Source organism: Phallusia mammillata, chromosome 3, assembly GCF_965637545.1.
Source record: "Phallusia mammillata chromosome 3, kaPhaMamm4.hap1.1, whole genome shotgun sequence".
NCBI lineage: Eukaryota > Metazoa > Chordata > Ascidiacea > Phlebobranchia > Ascidiidae > Phallusia > Phallusia mammillata.
In genome coordinates this window covers 8,583,985-8,599,120 of record NC_137254.1, presented here as the reverse complement: position 1 = coordinate 8,599,120, position 15,136 = coordinate 8,583,985, and the positions used below count along the sequence as shown (strand labels likewise).

The 15,136-nt window shown below is 37.9% G+C and overlaps 1 pseudogene; it reads right to left on the bottom strand.

Moving 5' to 3' along the window:
* Window positions 1-5,851: 5,851 nt before the first annotated feature.
* LOC145219440 (uncharacterized) lies at window positions 5,852-6,839 on the bottom strand (annotated as a pseudogene).
* Between the last annotated feature and the right edge of the window lie 8,297 nt (window positions 6,840-15,136).

Genomic DNA, 15,136 nt, shown 5'->3' with positions numbered 1-15,136 from the left:
AATAATTTCTTCAAGTTAAATAATTTTCACAGAATTCTATGGAAAGTATATGAATTTGTACAATTTGAATTTACTACATGCAATACAGTTTTAGTGGCGGGTAAATTTATCGAAGGAATGACTGACTCATACGTTTAAAAGGTTGATGTAATATAAAAATTAGGGCACACTTTCGAACCTTTTTTTTTCCAAGCGGAGTTTCAAACTGTCAAGTCAAGAAAAGTTACTTTTACAAACTTTCCATTAAATCTTTTTTTTTTCGGCAAAGTGAACTTCTGGGTGTCTTTCAATGTTTTTAAAAGGGCATTTTTTCATGCTGAATATGGAAATGTGTGATTGACATTACCATTTGCAAAACGACAAAAACACCATTATTTGATAAAAATCAGTTGATGAAATTTATTATTCCACGTACTTATATCAATCAAGACACAATTTCGGGGAATTCCATTAATGTTTAGCTCCATATTGTTTAGAGAATATATGAAATATATGATTGACGTTGGTGTTTCTGATATAAGAGAGACCAGCCGAGATTCTTGCTCAAATGGAATTGCTCAGGCCTTGTGTCAAGTTATGCAGCTGTGTTTTACCAACCTAAATTTAAGTTACATCTGTTTGACCGTCAAACAAATAGTAAAAATGTGCGGGTACATGAGTGTCGCAGTTGATTAATAACAGTCCGGTACTGTCGGTTCGCTCGGTGCCTATTTATAACGCATTGTAAAAAAATGTAAGTTAATGGTTAGATGTTTGTGTTTATCGTCGGTTTGTGGAAAACCGTTCATTACGTCATCGCTGTTAAGCTGATGTGACGTAATTTTTAAAGTAACAACATTGAAACGATTGTCAGCACTTTATTCGTTTCAAACACCTCACTGCCTTTTATTGTGCTGCGTCACAGCAAGCGGGCGATTGTCTCGATTTGTAGTTTCATATAAACGACAACATTTAATGTATGTTTTATGCAAAGTGTAGTCGAATTGCAAGTCGTTTATTCTAGTTGATGTGTTTATTATTTTTTTAGGTGTATTACTTCACTGGTTTGGCATGCGCGCTTACTCTGTGTTTAGTAACCTGCGCAAGAATGCGTTGCGCTCATGACAAATTGTACTTTCCAACGCTTGCTTAAAGGTGTTCTTATGCCTGCGGAAGAATGCTGCTTAAATAAAGACACTGCGCTCGTAACAAAATACCCAGCGGGTTTCTTGTGCATTATCCCATGCTTACCTAAGAAAGTTTTTTCATACCTGCGCAAGGAAGAGTCTTGCGCTTTTAACAAATTACCCAGAGAGTGGTATACTGTGTAATTTTCAATGCTTACGTAATTCCGTTGTTCTAATTCCTGGTCATTTTGCAATCGTTGTCATTAACAAAAAATTAACCGGCGGGTTGCTTTGGTGTTTTTCAAAACTTGAATGAAAACGCCGCCCATAAAACATCTAAACGTACGCATGCTTTTTGTTTAATCAAAACAATTATAGCGCTTGTTATATACACGACTTTGCACAGATAAAGCGGGTTTTCTAACGAGCATCGTTAAGTCAACAATCACGGTGCTTTCTAACATGCTTTCTTTCTTGTTTGTTTGTGAAAATGAACATGTAACGTTAAATGAAAAAGAAAATAAAAACGCCGATTTACTTTTAAACACCAGAAAAGGAAATAAAATTCAACAAAAAGCAACTTCTTTTTTCTCTTTCGTAAAGACCCTCCCTGCCTCAACAAGTGGCGACCGATCGAAAATTATCATGTCGCCCCCTTCTCCAGTCTGCAGAGTATGGCAGTTCCCGACGAGATCTCGCGCGTGCAGGACCTCCAAAACCGCGTGCAACAACAACAAGCCCGCGTGCAAATCCACTTTTACCGCGTGCAAACGATAAATTAACTCCTTGCAAAGTAGTAACGAAACAAGCATAACTAAACCCTTCTGGGCCAAATCCCTTCAATAAAATTTCCTTTTCTAGCAAAAATTACCCATTGCGTATTTTCACACTTACTTGTGCACAATTTAAGGTATGTTGTGAGTAGGCTACCGTATTTACTCGCATGCCCCGATTGTCAGTCGCATTTGTAACACTAATATATTGCTACATAAAACAACTATGTGTCAACAAATTGCGCTCGATTGTAAGCCGCACAAACGGCAGGGTAAAACACTTGATGCGCACAATCAAATCAACACGGTATGGTGTTTGTCATTTTTAAAACGCTTATTCAGAACAAAAAAATGTTCATGTGCCAATGGCTTGTGTACTGCCCTAGAATGGATTTTTTAATGACTGTGCTGATGAAGACATCTCCTATCGGAAAAGTGCAAGGTTTCAATAACTGCTCTGATAACAAAAACAACTCCCGCTGCACCGAAGTGACAAAAACGCCGAAGAAGCTTCACAGTAGGTGGTTGCATTGGTCTGTAAAGTCCCAACATAGTCATTGCTGGCTTCTAGAGTTTATTAACGTCAGATGCAGCCATTGTGTCTAAAATATAGCCGTTGTTTAAATGACAAAGCTCAATTTTCTGCAAACAATGCAACTTAGTTGTTAAGTGCAGGTTAATATTACAGTAATCTAATTTAAAAAAGTCAATGCATCAGTTGAATTGTAGTTAATGTTGACAAGTCGGTTTTTAAATACAATACGAATTAAGTAGCGGTTAAATGCAGCAATTATCTTTTGGGTTTAATTATTCTGCAGGCTACCTTTATATGATTATTATCAAGCAAATTTCAGTATGTCATCTCCAAGCAAGTCACCTTCATCTGAAAAGCAAAAGTTTCTGTCTTCGTTTCATTATGGGAAGTCCGGCAGCAAACCTGCTTCAATAAAGTCCAGCACAAAACGAACACAAGAGGACTTACATTTTTGTTTGAAATGTAACAAGACCATTTCTCGCGGTAACCCTGCCTCGCGAAAGAGACACGCGGAATCCGTGCACAAAAATGACGCATTGTATGACCCCAAAACGTTTATAGTACAAAACGACCATATTAAAGCGGTCGAAGCGAGAAAGGCAATACAAACACCACGATTCGAAGAAACGGACACGGAAGATGTCGCATCTTCTTCCATGTCAATTACAGAAGGAGCTGACAGTAATGTATCTCAGACGGCAAATACGACTGAGTCGGTGACAACTGTCACCGGGTCTGTCAAAAGGAAGGTAATTGAATGGAAGATGCGACAACCTAACGATTGCTTGACTGATTTAATTGGCTTATGTGATGCTTTGCAAAATCGACTAGACGCACGCATGACGAAATGCGTGCCGGCAGCAGCTGACATTTTGGCCGATTGTCTGTACTTGCCCGACATTTTGCGTTTGGTTACTGGAAATGTTCATCAGTTCACCACGGGGGAAAGGGCCAGACTGGAAAACCATGGAAATGATAGCTTTGCCAAGTTTTTCAAGTTCGTGTTCTCTCTGAATCACGTGAAGGTTTTATGCGGGACAAGTCCGTCTCTCAATTTACATCCTGTTTACGCTCAAGAGTTTTAAGTGTATTTAAGCAAATTATTTTTCGAGTTGTTTGGGAAAACTTTTCTCAATGTAGAAACGAATGGTTTGATTTAGAAGTGGGTGGCATTGGGTCATCAAAACTGCTTCGATTCGAAGTTTCTTGTTCAGAAATGGATTTGGAAGATAGCTACAAATTTACATTTGAAGATGGTATCTGTCTTGCAGCTCTAAATGAACTTGCTGTTTACCAAAGCATTTATACAAACGAGGAACTGTTTACAGCTGCCGGTAAAGAGTTTTGCATTGCTCTCGATGTCGCCTTGGCAATGGGTGGGTCCGAGGCAGTCGCCCTACTTACCGTGAATATAACAACCTGTCTGTTGATGCTTGCGCATTCCGTTACTACAGCAGTTTTTCATTCACTGTTTTCTGTTTAAACATTGGCGTGCAAAAAAAAAGTTCCGCGTGCAGTAACGAAAAAATGGCGTGCAAAATTTTTTTTGAAAAAACAACTCGCCCGTGCAGCTGCCATACTCTGCAGATTGGCCCCTTCTTATAAAGGACATTTATTGTTAAATAGGTAAATTTTAAATTAGTTAAACACAAAGAATTTAAATAAGTTGATCATATGAAACAAAATGCTACGCGGTCAAAGGCAATTTGTTTCTAAATCAATTGACACATAATAGTACAAAGTGTTACATGTGTTTGAATTAGGACGAATTTAAGTCCACTTTCTGTATTTCTTTAATAATTTTGTTGCGAGATTGTGCAAACTTTGACTTGCAATAATGGAGTTTCCAAGACACAGTGACGATTTGAGGTTAGGGTGAGTTTTGACATTAGTATTAAATTTGTTTGCAAGGAGTTGGTCTAAATGGTGGAGAATTTGGGTGGAAACGGAACAGTCTAAGGCAGGGATTCTTTAACTCTGTGGAGGGGGGGGGGGGGCGTTCCCCTAGTGGTCCGTGAAGGGTTCATAAGGAGGGGCGAAGCACAAACTGGCTGCATAGTTTTCACTTGCAAACAATGGTAAATGACTGCATTGGAAAGGTGTCGACGATGATTTCGAACTTATTGTTTGGAAAAATAAAAAGTAAAACGCATCATTACTTCAAAATAGGTGTTTAGTTATTTTGCCTTGGAGACTGCCGTGACTTTAGTGCATCTCTGTGTGCACACACAGCCTTCTATTTCGCAACTTATCAGTTATCAACGCTTGGAGCTAACTTTGCAGTTGCTTAAAGTGGGCCTATGATGTCTGTTGTCTCTAAAAAAAGACAAACACCTGATTAAAAAAACATCCATCTCAATCATTTTATCAATGCTAAAATTTGCTTAATTTAAATAAATAGTGTCAATTCAAGGGGGCGTAACATTAATTAAATAGTGCCAAATGGGACACGGCCGTAAACATTTAAGAACCCGTGGTGTAAGAGGAGGTGATCTATATTGTCTTTTGTTAATCTGCAAATTTACATTGGTTGTTTCTAAGCACTCCATGTCTAAATTGGTGTAGATTCAAAAGCTTTGTGAATTGTTAAATACGGGATTAGTCGTTCAATAAGGTTGAAAAAGAGTCTTATGTCACTTTGAAAGAATATAGCCTTTTTCCAACTAAAGTCATTGAGCGTAGTTGGTGCACGTTAGGGTTACCATACTTGCGTTAACAAATTTCCGGACGGTTTCAATAATTATCTATGGCGAAACTAAAGTTCCGTTACAATGCATTATATAGGATGTTGTTACAGGTTACCAACTCAAAAAGTGCTATTTTTCATAAAATATTATCACTATCACATAAAAAAATAAGCTGTTTCGTTTCTTAACAAGTTACAATTATATTATAAAGCATCGTAAATGCGAGAGGCGTTTGATTTTTGTGGTTACATTCCAATGCAGTTTGTAATGGATATGTTGTAGCCTATGTATCTATTAATTAGAACTCCTTTTTGCTAAACAGATTTTTTTCATTTACTTTTGTTTGTAGTCGCACTGAGACGGTTTTGCTGATAATTTATTAGTCTGCTGTTAGAAGGTAAATCGGGTGCCAGTATTTTAATGAATTTTTGCTCTGTTTCGAGGGGTATTAGCTTGACTAAGGTTCAGGATGAGTTCTTATGTTAAATAAATGTTGTATACAAGTTCTTTAAAATTATTATTTTGAGAAGCCAAAAAATATTCTAAAACAATGTGTTTATCTTTTTGCGAAAGTATTATCTAATAAAGTGAACAAGATTTCATGGTTGTAAGAACGAAGAATTGACGGATTTAAAAAACAAAACATTAGGGAAACTATACAAAATATGTAAAAATTTGAAAGATTTGATGTCATACAAAAATTTGATTTTTATGGATTGGTTTACATATATCTGTAGAAATTTTGAATTACTAGTGGACAAATTCAATAACATAATAATTGACAGTATTAAAGATTGATGTCATACAAAATTTCGGCACATTGACCATTGTTAGTTTTTTAAGTCGTGTAAAGTAACTTTTACAAACTTTACATTGAAACTTTTTTTTGCCAAAATGAACTTCTCGGTGTCTTTTCGATGTTGCCAAAAGGGCAAACTTTTTCTCACAAATGTCACACTGGTGAGCTTTTTCTCCTGAATGTGTCAAACTGTGTCGTTTTAAACTATGCGAATGATAAAATCTTTTTCCACAAGAAGGACATTCAAAAGGTTTTTCTTCTTTATGACTCAACATGTGTTATTTAGACCATTTCTCCATGCAAACTCTTTTTCACAAAACTTACACTTGTGAGGTTTTACTTTACTATGAGTAAGCATGTGGTTTCTTAAAGTTCTTGGGTAATTGAATGCCTTTTGACATATTGTACATTTATGCAGTTTAAGGCCCATGTGTACATTAAGATGTATGTCCAAACACCTTCTTTCTGTAAAAGATTTTTCACACACTCCACACGTATGTGGTTGTTCCTCGGTGTGATGAAACATGTGTCTTGAAAAGTGTGAACATTGGGTGTAACTTTTTTTGCAGAGCTTGCACTTGTATGGCCGTTCTTCTGAATGACATCTCATATGTTGCTTCACATGTCCTGAGGTTTGAAACTTCTTTTTGCAAATGTCGCAACTGTATAGTTTCACACCAGTGTGCGATACCTTGTGTCTTTTCAATTCAGAAGCAGACAAAACTCCTTTATCACAAATTTCACACTTATGTGGTCTTCTTCTATCCGTATGTGTCAGCATGTGTGCTTTCAAACACGTTTTAGTGAAAACTTGTTTCTGGCAAACCTCGCATTGATAGCGTTTTTCTCCATTGTGCGTAGCAGCGTGTTGTTTTGGAGCAGGGATTCCCAACCTTTTTTGCTGCTCGTACCCCTTTGTCAGGCCAGAGTATTCTTCGTTTCAAAGAAGTTCGATCGTTTTATTGCAGAGATGCAAAAGGGACCGAAATTCAAGCCCGAATCCCTTGAAACCTATTTGTCAACCCAGATAAAGCTCGTACCCAAACCCGAAAATCTGATAAAAATATTTGTTTTTTGCACAGAATTCGTTCGGCCTAATGTTCAAACCTGTGCAAGCGCCATGTTAAAACAGTTAATGAGTTTGGGTTCGAGCAGTTAAGATTATTATGTGTTTGTAACCTCGAAAAGTTTTTTTTACGGTCAAAAAAAATGAAAAATCGTTTTTGTTTTGTGTGAAATAATTAATACACACAGTAGCGTCGCATCCTAGCAGTGCCGGATTAAGAGTCTGCTGACATGTGGGCACATTTTATATGTGGCCCGAAAATCGGGGTTGCCAACTAAAAAAATGAGAATTATCAGTGTTGTCAAATCAGTCAATTGGCCTGGGTTTTGACGGGCCTGTAGGCAGGGGCCTACTTCGCCTAATGGCTAATCCAGCACTGATCTTCAGTGCAGAATAAACTGCCAGTGCGAACAAAGGAATCTTTTAGATCGAGGCTAAGTGACGCGGGCAATAAACATGCCCGCGTCATTTAGCCTCGATCTAAAAGATCGCACCAAGGTTTTCGATTGACTTTAACAGGTTGACAAGCAACATGGCTAGAAAAAGTGAAAAAAAGATTAAACAGCGCATAAACCATGCAGTGATCCAAACTTGTAAGGGGAGGCAATACCCCACATTCTAACACATAGGCAGTGTTGTCCATCAGAATTCGATACTAGAGTATGATTAAATATAAATATCTTGACGTGCGTTGCGGTCATGCCACGTAAGCTCACAAAAAGTGTCATTACGAACATAACTTTTCTATTATCTTTCTTATGCGATGTAGCCTCAGAGTTTTTCTTGCGCTCCATAAAGTTTTAACTTTGTGCAGCTATGTCAGGCTTGGTAATTGTCTTAGAGTTATTGTGTTGATATGTATTCTTTTACCAAACTAACTGATGTCAGACAATGGTACCTGGAAGTCGTTGTATTTGCAAGACGTTCATACTAGTTGACGTCGTTAACTTTTCTGGTGTGCGCTTGCTGTGCAATATTCAGTAACAGCGGAAGATGGCCTTGCACTGATGACAAATTGCTTTTTCCAAAGCCTGTTTGAGAGAAGTGTTCTTCTGCCTGCGGAAAGATAGTGAATAAATGAAGGGTCCTGCGCTGATATTAAACTACCCAAATGGTTTGTTGTTGCGTATTAAGTGATGTTTCTTTAACAAGAGGTTCATATACCAGCGAAACGGTAGGTAACAAAATTTAAAACCTTTTTAGTGTTGACGCCTTTAAACTGGAGAAAGTAAAGATCCGAAGTAAAATAAATGTGTTACTAATTCCTATTCTGGGCCGTAGCGTTTTGTTGAGGAAAGCAACCCCATATTTTTCGTTAAATCAGCGTCATAGTGGTTGTAAATACGTTGAATGCAAGTGTAATTTACAAACCGTGTCAGGTGACCCATCTCGGCCAAACAGGTTGCTATGATTGACCACCAGACTTGGTCAACACATCCGCTGTATCGCATTGTAGAGAATTGTTAACTGATGTGCATTGGGATTCATTTTTTTAACGATTTTTAAAAAAGAAATCTTCTTTTGGCTGTGCCAGGCGATCGCAACATGTCACAACTCGACCAATCAGATGACCACGTTTGATCACGTGAAATGATTTGACAAGGTGCTGTGTATGATTGAAGACAAAATGCGAAGTTTCATCAAATGATCAGCTTGCAGTGTATTCTGGCCCGGGTACAATAAATGACTTTGAGCGCCGCAATACGTGGGGTGGTTTTGCCTTGCTTGCTTTTCATGTATAACTTGTGTCGCTTGGCAAGCACAGTTAATAACCTGTCATTTATCTCATTTAGGAAGCCTTGTTACGCATGATTCCGAATAAACGACAACGTTTATTGTTTACACTTTATGCAGGATGTCGTTGTAATTACGAGCCGTTTACTCTAGTCTAGTTGATGTTTTGAATATCTTTTCGGTGAATGACTTAGTCGGTTCAAACAAAAAAGTTTTAATTGATGCTGAAACTGTTCTTCGATCTGGCGAACCCTTACACGAAGGTGCAATGTGTTTATGACGCCGGCAAAGGTGCTTGTGATGTAGCTCAGTTGGTAGAGCGGGAGTCGCGGAAACACTCTTGTCATCGCATCCTAGTTTTTTTTCCTTGCCTTATGGCAGTGGTTCTTAAACTTTTTTGACCGCGATCCAAATCTGAGCTTTATGAACATCTTGCGACCCAAGCCTCTAAACAACAAAAATGTATTTTTTAATTTTGTATGAATAGTTATCATCCTTAAACGCTAACTGTTACTATCCAAGTTCAGTTTCGTATGATTAACCTCCTATCATTCCCCGTGCTAACGTGTTACAATCGCCGTGTGCGTAATAGAAAATTGGAAGGCTATTGTCTGCGTGTTATAATGATTGGTTCATTTTGCTGTATAGCGTTGTCGAGTGAGCCTGTAATTGGCTACGGTGCTATCAAAACTCTCAGAAAATCACTTACTTATGCTGCAATACTCCAAGGTTACTAAGATAAAGCCACATAAAATGCCTATCATACAGTAATTCAGTCATGACTGAGAATTGAAAATGCTTGAAAATTCAAATGAAAAAAGTTCGTTTGGGCAGAATTGAATAACCCCAGCGCGACCCATACTTTGAGAACCACTGCCTTATGGTGAGGAATGGTTGGTGACGGGCTGGTACGTTTAATGGTCTTTGTGTACTGTGGTTCACAAATCTGCATAAACACTTCAGGGGTGATCACAGTTATCAATTGATGTTCAATTCAACTAAACCTTTCTTTTTTTACAAACATAAACAACTTTGACACCTTTTCTCGTGTGCTGAAATGTTCTGCACGGCGTTCACATAAACATGGCAAACAATCATTGATTTGAAACGTGTGTTATGTATATATTTCATAAGGCGTAAAGCCAAATGTTGCAAACTGTTTTTGCTTACAAGTTTGTACTGAAAACACAAGCACAACCAAAGTTCGGTTACAAAACAATAGTAAAAATTACAAATCACGAACTTTTAAGAATTGAAAAATTAATGGCAACATTGAAAATGGCGAAAGGCAAGAGACACATTTACAGTTAAGAAACAGTGAAACAAAAAATATAAATGGCATTCAACAATCACATAAACAATTCATTGTTAGATATCAACAGATTGACGCCTTATGGAAAGTGACAGAGGATATTTCAATATTTCTTTCCACGTTTCGAACGTTAAAACAAGAGCTACTAGGTTGCAAGTATTTGCTGCTGCAAATAGATGTAATTCCAAATAGAAGTTACTAAGTAATGCTGCAATATCGGTTGAAATGCAAAGAAGTGAGAAGAAAGCGCTTCGTTTTATCATTTGTAACCCGGCAATGCTAGTTACACCTTGCTGGGCGCATGTAAATGGATAAAGGAAAAGAAACAAAAGCAAACACTGGCCTCCAAAATCAATTGCACCTCCCGCTATCCAAGGCCATTTCACACTTCTATCAACCTTTATGCATCCATATCCAAATGACTGTAATCTTTGAGTAGCCAAATATCCAATGCTAGAAGTAAATATGCCCAAACTCAGAAAGACAATGCTCGACCAACTTAGTACTTTAATCCAAGCTTTGTAAAGGTGATTCAAAAGCGTACTTTTATAGAAGCAACGTTGTTTAAACCACAGAAAAGTGTAAACTGAGCAGAAAAAAAAATCTAGTATCGTGGGCATAACTCTCTTTAAGGTTTGACATGTGAACGTTGATCCTGGATTGTAGCCTGCGATATTAAAAGTTATGTCAAGCATAGTGTATATGTTCACTAAGATGGACGCTATAGTTGTCAACATATACATAACCCGTGCATTTCTATCTCCACTTTTGTACTTGTTGTGAAGGGAACCATAGGCAAATATTGCAATAGTCAAGCAAATGGTAACGCATAGAGCAGTTGTATCTATCATCAGCCAAGCAATTCTTTGAGGATAAAATTTCGTTGCGTTTTTTGTTCTTACATGGATGTTCGTGAGATTGGAAGTATTTGTATCCATCTTCAAGTTTCAGCAGGTTCCAAAACGTATACTACGGTTCTAAATCAATATAAGACTTAATATTCTGTCCGAATAGTTAATGCATTCAAGAATCCTACGTAGACACCAGTTATGTAAACGGAATAAAAACAAATTAATTTTTTGAAGCGCGTTCAGCCATCATCCACCAATTGTCCCAGTCATTTTTTGCGCTCCATAACGTTTGCGCAGCTATTTTAGGCCTGATGACTACTGCCTAAGTGTAATTGTGTTGCTAAATTCTTACACCAAACGAGACAAACTCAACTCGGCTCAACATAACTTATGTAACATAAAAAAATGCCGAAAAATTCGTGAAGTCTCAAAGTTTTTATTGCTACCGAACCAAGCCTGGTTTCACAACAAACTAACTAACTTCCTTCAGACAATGATGCGGGGTCGTCGTTGTGAATGCAAGGTGTTCATACTAGTTGATGTTATCGTTAACTTCAGGATGCGATTGCTTTGTTAGCTTCAATATCAGCGGAAGAAGCCTTGTACTCATGACAAATTGCGTTTTCGATGCCTGCTTCAAGAGAGGAGTTCAATGCCTATGGAAGATAGTGCCTAAAAAAAGGGCCACGCGCCCATAATATATTACCAAAAGGGTTTGTTGTTGCGTATCTAGTAAAGTTTTCTCAACAACAGAGTTTACACACCACCGGAGGGGCACTTAAAAAATGAAACCTTTTTTGTGTTGACGCCTTTAAACTGGAGAAAGTAAAGATCCGAAGTAACAAAAATGTGTTACGAAATCCTTCGCTCGTTAACAGCGTTTTTTTCGCGAAAAATCATCCCATGTCTTTCGCTAAATCAGTATCATAGCGCTTAATAAATTGTAAATAAGTTGGATAAAGGTGTAATTTACAAGCCGTGACAGGTGACCCAGCTCGACCAATCATGCTGCTATGTTTTAATCACCTGACTTGGTCAACACATCCGCTGTATCTCATTGTGTTTAAAAAATGATGTGTGTTATGTATATATTTCATAAGACGTAAAGCCAAATGTTGCAAACTGTTTTTGCTTACAAGTTTGTACTGAAAACACACGCACAACCAAAGTTCGGTTACAAAACAATAGTAAAAAATACAAATCACGAACTTTTAAGAATTGAAAAATTAATGGCAACATTGAAAATGGCGAAAGGCAAGAGACACATTTACAGTTAAGACACGGTGAAACAAAAAATATAAATGACTTACAACAATCCCATAAAACACAAACAATTCAGTGTTAGACATGAACAGTTTCACGCCTTGTGAAAAGTGACAGAGGATATTTTAATATATCTTTCCACGTTTCGAACGTTAAAACAAGAGCTAGGTTGCAAGTATTTGCGGCTGCAAATAGATGTAATTCCAAATAGAAGTTACTAAGTAATGCTGCAATATCGGTTGAAATGCAAAGAAGTGAGAAGAAAGCGCTTCGTTTTATCATTTGTAACCCGGCAATGCCATTTACTCCTTGCTGGGCGCATGTAAATGGATAAAGGAAAAGAAACAAAAGCAAACACTGGCCTCCAAAATCAATTGCACCTCCCGCTATCCAAGGCCATTTCACATTTCTATCAACCTTCATGCATCCATAGTCAAATGACTGAAAAGCAGAAACAAAAATCTAGCACCATGGGCATAATTCTCTTTAAGGTTTGACATGTAAACGTTGATCCTGGATTGTAGCCTGCGATATTAAAAGTTATGTCAAGCACAGTGTATATGTTTACTAAGATGGACGCTATAGTTGTCAACATATACATAACCCGTGCATTTCTATCTCCACTTTTGTACTTGTTGTGTGAGGAACCATAGGCAAATATTGCTAATAGTCAAGTAAATGGTAACGCTTAGTGCAGTTGTATCTGTCAGCAGCCAAGCAATTCTGTAAGGATAAAGGTTCATCGATGTTAGTGAGATTGCAAGTATTTGTATCCATCTTTAAGTTTTAGCAAATTCCAAAGACTTAATATTCCGTCCAAAAAGTCTTTGCATTCAATAATCCTACGTAGACATCAGTTATAACTGAATAAAGACAAAATACTTGTTTGCAACGCGTTCAGCCATCATCCACCATTTGTCCCGGTATTTTTTTGCGCTCTATAACGTTTTGACGTTGCTCAGCTATTTCTGGCATGATGATTGTCTTAGTGTAATGGTGTTGCTATATTCTTACACAAAACAAACTCAACTTAACTTATTTAAAATAAAAAGGTTCCCAAAAATTCGAAAAGTCGCAAAGTTTTTATTTCTATCAAACCAAGTCTGGCTTCAGCACGAACTAATTAACGTCAGGCAATGGATACGGGGTTGTCGTTGTAACCGCAAGGCGTTCATACTAATTGATTATCGTTAACTTCCCGCAGTTCATACTAGTTGATGTTATCATTAACTTCCCGCATATGAATGTACTGGTAGAAGAGGCGCGCTTGCTTTGTAATCTTTAATACCATCGGAAGAATGCCTTGTACTCATGACAAATTGCATTTTCCAATGCCTGTTTAAGAGAAGTACTCTTCTGCTTGCGGAAGGGTAGTGCGTAAATGAAGGGCCCTGCGCCCATAATAAATTACCCAAAAGGGTTTCTTGTTGCGTATTAAGTGACGTTTCCTTAAGATGTCACGTGTTTATGAGGCAGGCAACGGTGCTTGAAATACGACGAGTTCACCGCTAAACCTGTGTAGCTCAGTTGGTGAAGCGTGAGTCGCGGAAACACTGCCGTCACTGCAGGAAAAGGTTGTCAGGTGGTACGAGGTGCGCAGAAGGTTAAGTCTCATATAATAGCCATACTTCAATTTGCCAATACAACTGTGGAATGTTAGTCGAACCGAAAAGCAACAATACCCGGATGTTTGTGCAATTTAATTTATTTCTAGTAAAACACAAGCAATTAGTCAATGTGGACTTGCAATAATAATGTCATTAAAAAACATAACTCACTATTGAATACACTAAAACCAATTAGACTGTAAATCCTTGGTTAAACAGAATCAGTCGGTTTTAAATGAAGGAATATATATTTTGCCTATGTGGCATCATCAGTTCCTGTAACCGAAATACGATATAAAAATGATTGCTAAAACAAACACGCTAAAATAAATAAAAGCAGTAAAACACTAAAACAAGATTTTACTGTTTCAAACTGTCAACGCTATCTGAGCCAACCTCAAACACAAACAGAACAAGCGAAAACTCCGGGCACTGAATCAAGGGAGAAAAAAATGAAAATACAGATAAGAAAAGTAGGGCAGGCACGCGCATGCAGGTTTCTTGAATGTTTATTTTGGCGTCCAGTATTTTTTGCCATTTGGCCTCGCACAAGTCTAAATTTTCTTTGTTAGATCTTTCAACAAAGGTAATGCAGAAACATGTAGCGATGTCAGGTTTCTGTTTTAAAATATCAGTGTGGTTGCTGGCGTAATGCCGTAATAAAGCTGCTTTGTCATTTTTTTCCTTGAAATTGAAAGTTTTCCACACCGCTCTGTGTCCGCGCCACCGTACAGCAAATGGGTTCTTTGTTTGGCCAACGTAACATGCATTGCATTTTATGCATTTAGCCACATAAATACCGTAGTCGCGGCAACAAAGGGTTTGTTTGAGACGCATTTCTCCAGCGGGTGTATTAATTGTGGCAGTATTGGGCACCATTGATTTATAGTTGCCGTAATGCCCACAAAAGCCGCAGTGTTGACATGGATGGGATCTTCCTGCTGTGCTTGAGTTACGCTCTTCACACACAATGCGCCTGTAGTTTGTTAGTAATCCTCCCAGTGTAGCTGGCCGTTTGTAAACCACGCAAACATTGGGTTCCAGGTTCCTTTCTTTTCCTGAAATCTGTAGCGACTTAGGAAAAGCCGTTGGCCAGACAAGTCTTGTGGTGTTGTTCTTTTTTTACTCTGTTGCCGTTGTGCTGTCCCAGGTCCAGGTTTTGGCAACTTTAAGTTTTTTTTAAAAGGTTCATTGATGATATTATTTGGGTTGCAAGCGGACCTGCTTCAAATAGACAGATACAGGCGGCAATGACTACGGGAATGGAGATATACAATCTTAAACTGACGTTTCGCAGCCTCCGCACTGCAAAGAAAGATGATCAGCTGGAATTTCTGGACGTGCTGCATGTATGTTTTCCTCAAAATCCTTTCGGTTTTATTTTGACTGATTTTGTTAAGCCA